The sequence below is a fragment of the Ceratotherium simum genome, chromosome 33 (genome assembly GCF_057802395.1).
Source record: "Ceratotherium simum simum isolate JZ-2026a chromosome 33, ASM5780239v1, whole genome shotgun sequence".
NCBI classification, from domain to species: Eukaryota; Metazoa; Chordata; class Mammalia; order Perissodactyla; family Rhinocerotidae; genus Ceratotherium; species Ceratotherium simum.
The window spans coordinates 7,814,002-7,820,615 of NC_141932.1; the positions used below are offsets into that span (position 1 = coordinate 7,814,002).

General features: G+C 37.3%; 1 pseudogene; it reads left to right on the plus strand.

Annotated features, from left to right (window-relative positions):
* The first annotated feature begins 5,037 nt into the window (after nt 1-5,037).
* Nucleotides 5,038-5,936, plus strand: LOC147912761 (vomeronasal type-1 receptor 4-like; annotated as a pseudogene).
* Nucleotides 5,937-6,614: the final 678 nt, after the last annotated feature.

Genomic DNA, 6,614 nt, shown 5'->3' on the forward strand with positions numbered 1-6,614 from the left:
AATCTTTGACACAGGAGCCAAGAACATACAATGGAGAAAAGAAAGTCTCTTCAACAAATGGTGTTGGGAAAACTGGATAGCCACATGCAAAAAAATGAAAGTAGACCATTACCTTACACCATACACAAAAATTAACTCCAAATGGATTAAAGACTTGAATGTAAGACTTGAAACTATGAAACTTCTAGAAGAAAACATAGGCAGTACATTCTTCGACATCAGTCTTAGCAACATATTTTCAAGCAGCATGTCTGACCTGGCAAGAGAAACGATACAAAAAATAAACAAATGGGACTACATCAAACTAAAAAACTTCTGCACAGCAAAGGAAACCATCAACAAAATGAAAAGACAACCTAACAATTGGGAGAATATAATTGCAAATCATAGATCTGATAAGGGGTTAATCTCCAAAATATATAGAGAACTCATACATCTCAACAACAAAACAACTAACAACTCAATTAAAAAATGGGCAAAAGACCTGAACAGACATTTCTCCAAAGAAGATATACAGATGGCCAACAGGCACATGAAAAGATGTTCAAAATCATTAACTATCAGGGAAATGCAAATCAAAACTACAATGAGATATCACCTCACGCCCGTCAGAATGGCTATAATTAACAAGACAGGAAACAACATATGTTGGAGAGGATGTGGAGAGAAGGGAACTCTCATACACTGCTGGTGGGAGTGCAAACTGGTGCAGCCTCTGTGGAAAACAGTATGCAGCTTCCTCAAAAATTCAAGGATAGAACTACCTTATGATCCAGCTATTCCACTGCTGGGTATTTATCCAAAGAACTTGAAAACACCAATGCGTAAAGATACATGCACTCCTGTGCTCATTGCAGTGTTATTCACAATAGCCAAGACTTGGAAGCAACCTAAGTGCCCATCAAGGGACGAATGGATAAAGAAGCTGTGGTATATACACACAATGGAATACTACTCAGCCATAAGAAACGATGAAATCCAGCCATTTGTGACAACATGGATGGACATTGAGGGTATTATGCAAAGTGAAATAAGTCAGAGGGAGAAGGTCAAATACCGTATGATTTCCTTCATTAATCAGTAGATAATAACAACAATAAACAAACACATAGAGACAGAGATTGGATTGGTGGTTACCAGAGGGGAAGGGGGGAGGGAGGAGGGCGAAAGGGATAATTCGTCACATGTGTGTGGTGATGGGTTGTAATTAGTATTTGGGTGGTGAACATGATGTAATCTATGCAGAAATAGAAGTACAATGATGTACACCTGAAATTTATACAATGTTATAAACCAATATTACTGCAATAAACAAAAAATTTAAAAAAAAAGATTTATTGGGGCTTATTGGGACAGTGTGTTTTTATGAGCATCATAGTGTGTATGAGTGAGGATATTGTGAGCTTGTACAGAATGTATATGTGAGTCTGAAAGTGTTCAAGAATATGAGTATATGTGACTGTATATTTGTGTGTTGGTATGCATGTGTATTTGCATCTGTGTGTGCAAATTTAAAGTTGTAAATCTGTGTGTGTGTATAGGAGGGATTTTTCACAATTATGGCTTTAATTTATTACTTGAAAATTGGGGTGAACTGGATAGTGGACCAGAGTCAAATGTTGGAATTGTTTTGTGGAGAAACCCAAAGATTAATTAAAATAGGTGTGAAGGTTTCTGGTAGCGTTTGACACTTTTTTTACATTGAGGTATAATTGACATACAACGTTAGTTTCATGTGTACAAGATAATGATTCGATATTTTTATATACTGTGAAAACATCACCACAATAAGTGTAGTTACCGTCTGTCACCATACATCCTTACAGAATTTTTTTCTTGTGAATTGAGGAAGCAACAACTTATCTGACATTTAAAGGGATTGTAGAATCAGCCCAATTAACCATCTAATCTCAGTGATTCTATTTGTAAGAGACACCTATGGATTTCTACCTTTCCACAGATACTGTTCCCTTTAGACTTCCTATTCCTACTGGGGGAAGGAAGAGAGGTCAATATGCATAAAGTGCATTTTACTAGAAACTTCCATGTCACCTAGGCTACCAAATTAATTGGCATTGATTTGTATGAAAAAGTCTGATGTTTTCTAAAGTAAATTATTTTCATGTTCTTCCTTTTATTTTTATTGCTTTGAAAATCCTTCTAAGGTACTTTGGTTTAATTTCTCAACCCATAATTTAAATGACAGAACAGATCAGTGGTGTGAAAATTAGTTAAGAACTCACTTAAGGTTAGAAAAACATCTCAAGGCAGCAGAAAATCCAGTGAGACACATAAGCTTTGCTACCAGTCCCTCATGTGTCAGACCTCAGTATTTTCTGCTGCCTCTATATGAGTCCCTGTCTGCTTCCAGGGATTAAGGAAAAGAAAGAGTTTTTCCCCAAAGCTGGAATACTCCCTTTGAAGATGATAACTACCAACTTTTAATTGTTTTTTGGTAGTTAGCAAGTGGGAAAAAGTTTTTTCACAATATTCGCAGTCCCCCAAGCCTGTCCTCTGATTGCAGCTACAGGTGAAAAGATAATTCAAGTTCTGAGGGGAGGTGCAGTCACAGAAAAACAAACCCATATGTAGTGGTCTGGCTGCCCCCTCCCTCTTACACAAGCACTCTTTGTTGTGATCATGACCCTGAGGCCATCTTCCTGGCAGCCAGAAGGAAACAGATGAGAATTTTCAATATCAGTCTGAGAGTCTACAAGCAAGGAGGGATATCAGAGTCTTGGTAAGTGATAATATCAGAAGAAGGGAATCATTTGGATTTGAACCTGGCCCAATGCCAAAGCCACACAGGAAGGAGGAATGATTCTAAGACATGAGCTGAGCTAGTAAAGAGTAGTGGGGGTCCTACACCACACACAAATACCTGAGACCTCCAAATGTAATTTCATGTAATCCTCACTGACAGTGAGTGTTGATGTTTAATCCAAATGATAAGGAAACCTGATCATCTAATGTGAGATATGACTGTATTGTGGACATATATCTGTAGTCAGGTAACTTAAAGGAATCACAGAATAAATTTTCTGGGTTACTAGATGTGTGCCAGTAGCACCTCCATGATTAATAAAAGCTAGAATAAATCTATAGGAATCATCTAATGCCTTGAAAAAATAGTGTATATGAATTACAATTGCTGGAATGGAAATATTTTCTCTAGCTCTGGGTGTATGAAGTCCATAATGGAGACAGTAATTGTTTCCTACTGAAAACATTCATGGTTGGCTGATTCTGGTGAGACCATTTTCCATCTTCAAATTAGGGAAGGAGCATTTAAAGAAATAGTAGTGTTACGAATGGGTTTCCGATAACAGGTATGAGGCGCAATAGTATCTTGCGATCTATTCTCTGGCTTAAAAATATTCTCATATCAGTTCCAAGCTCTGCAATTTCAATTTAGAAAATAAAATGATTTCAGATCTTAAAAATTTTATTTTTCATACATCTTATATTTTAATGTTTCACAAATCTTGACTTACTGTTACTATTTAAGTCGTTAATTAAAAGATTCGTTTATGATTTGAAATTAGTAATATTCATTTTCTATGCTACACTCCTTTGTCATATATTGGTGTTTCCAGTCTCATAGTTTAGGGCACAAAATAGTGTTCAGTGATTCCTGCGTAAGATGTCATTCTATTACTGTCATAAAAGAAAATTACTGTTTCTAAGGCTAATCCAGTATAAAGCCTAGAGTGTATGTTTTCAATACAATTTTTCATGGAGCAGACCCCTATAGAATTATACTAAAATCAGTGCATCTATATTTTATACAAGCCAGCTATGGCGATCTAGTTGTTAAGATTCAACACTTGCACCACCACAGCCAGAGTTCATGTTCTGGTCAAGGAATCACACCACCCATCTGTTGGTTGTCATACTGTGGTGGCTATGTGTTGCTGTGATGCTAAAGCTATGTCACTGGTATTTCAAATACCAGCAGGGTCACCTATGGTGGACAGGTTTCAGCAAAAGACTTGGCGATGAAACTCTATGAATAGCAGCAAAGCATTGTCTGATACAGCACAGAAAGAGGAGAGGACGGAGGCAAAAAGACCAGGAAGAGTTCCGCTCTGCTGTACACGGGATGATTAAGAATTAGAATTGACTTGACAGCGCTAACAACAACAATATTTTATTAAGAAATCCAAACTTTGATTCATAATTGGTGTTAGCCTACACAATAAACATTTAAAAATAAATGGAAACTTGTTGCAACAATATAACAAAAAGTACAACCGAATCTAAAATAAAATGTCAAGGTATGAAAACATCCAAATATACATCTGTATTTTATCTGAGAATATAATTAACTACCTTAGCTTTGTGAAAATAGCGTTGTGTTTAAATGCGCTGCCATTTTACCCGTCTAGAAAGGTTCTACTAGGCCGGCCCTGTGGCTTAGCGGTTAAGTGTGCACGCTCCGGTGCTGGCAGCCCCGGTTCGGATCCCGGGCTCGCACCTACGCACCGCTTCTCCGGCCATGCTGAGGCCGCGTCCCACGTACAGCAACTAGAAGGATGTGCAGCTATGACATACAACTATCTACTGGGGGCTTTGGGGTGAAAATAAATAAATAAATAAAATCTTTAATCCTCACAACTCTCCAGGAACGTAGCCCCCCATTTAAAAAAAAATAAAGGTTCTACTATTCACCTGTCCCATAATAAGGGTTTAAATTTGGATAAATCATTAACTTTTTTCTGCCTCATTGCTAATTATCTTTTCAATGAAGATACTACTTCTGACTCTCTCAAGAATTTATGAGGAATACAAGGTAACTGCATACATGGCTTTTAGCTAGTGATCCATAGTCTGTGAAAGATCTTTCAGTGTTAGGCATTCAACTCTCAGACACCTGTTCAAAAGGAAAAAGTATAAATAATTATTTTTCAGTGGGAACTAATGTAAGTGAAGAATATTGAAATTTCAGCTGACATGATATGTAGAGCTCTTGCCTCATTTTCCTGTGCAGGAATATTTGGCCCAGAAGATGAATATCACTCCCTGGGATTTGACAGAATGGCCACCAGGGATTTGGCGATAAGAATGATGTTTTTATTACAGACCGTAGTTGGAATTCTGGGGAATTTCTCTCTTGTTTACCATTTTCTCTTCCTTTACTTCCCACGATGCAAGTTTAGGTCCACAGATTTGATTCTCAAGCACCTGACTGTAGCCAACCTCTTAGTGATTCTTTCCAAAGGACTCCCAGAAAGTAGAGCAGTTTTGGGGTTGAAACTTTTCTTCAATGATTTTGTGATGCAAACTTGTTTTCTATGTTCACAAAGTGGGAAGGGACGTGTCCATTGGAACTACCTGTCTCTTGTGTGTCTTCCAGGTGATCATGATCAGTCCCAGGAACTCCAGGTAGGCAGAGCTTAAAGTAAATCTCCCAAGTACATAGGCACCTCCAACATCCTCTGCTGGATCCTGAACATGATGCTAAATACTCTGGTTCCTTTTCATATGACTGACAAATGGAACAACACAAGTATCACAAAGAAAATAGAGTATGGCTACTGATATGTAGTATTTTATGGCAAAATCACAGAGTTAATCTATGTTCCATTTGTATTATTCTATGATTGTTTCTGTTTGATGCTGATGGTCTGGGCCAGTGGCTCCATGGTTGTCATTCTGCTCAGGCACAAGCAGAGGGTCCGATACATTCATCGGAACAATCTCTCCTCAAGATCCTCCCCTGAGACAAGAGCCACCAAAGCATCCTTGTCTTGGTGAGCACCTTTGTATCTTTGTGGACTCGATCCTCTGTCTTCCACATTTGTTTGGCTGTTTTTAACAATCCCACTTTGTGGCTGAGGAACACTTCTACACTATTCACTGCATGTTTCCCAACTGTCAGCCCTTACATTCTCATGAGCTATGACTCCCGAGTATCTAGGTTCTGTTTTGCCTAGAATGAAATACAAAATCCTCTAAGCTTATTATAATTATGTAAATTATATGCCTATTCACAATGGTTACTTGTTTATTCATTCATCCCTTTCCGTGTATAAGAACATTTATGAAATATTCACATTACAAGAGAGTTGTAAACAAGTTAGACTGAGCTTCTGTTCCTAAATAAATAACACCACCAATAGCAATTATAAATGAAATGTGATATATTTATCATGTTACTATGTATGTAATTGAAACTTTATTCATGTTTCCAGTGTAGGGTTTCAGAGTCTATGCAGTGTTAAAGTGGTGGTTCCAGAAACAATCTGGAGATTATGGTGAAGCTATTAAGAATATAACTTTCAACCTGATATAATAAATTTTCAAGATATTTACTACTTATAGGATTGTAGGAAAAGTTCCATAAAAACATAAAACCCAATGAGATTGTCATTCAAGAAACTGGAGGAAGGAAAATTCTCCTACAGCACAATGAAGTACATGGAATTAAGCTGGAGTGCAAATTCAATTTCAGAGTTTAGATGCATCGAGGGCCTACTATGAGTTTTATACATTCCATCCTTAGAGAGACCTTCTCATTTGAGGTATTACAAAGAAGGATAGTATATTTGAAACATTTTCATGTAGAATTGGTCATATTGAACTGAATCAGAAAAATGAGAGCAGAAAAACAC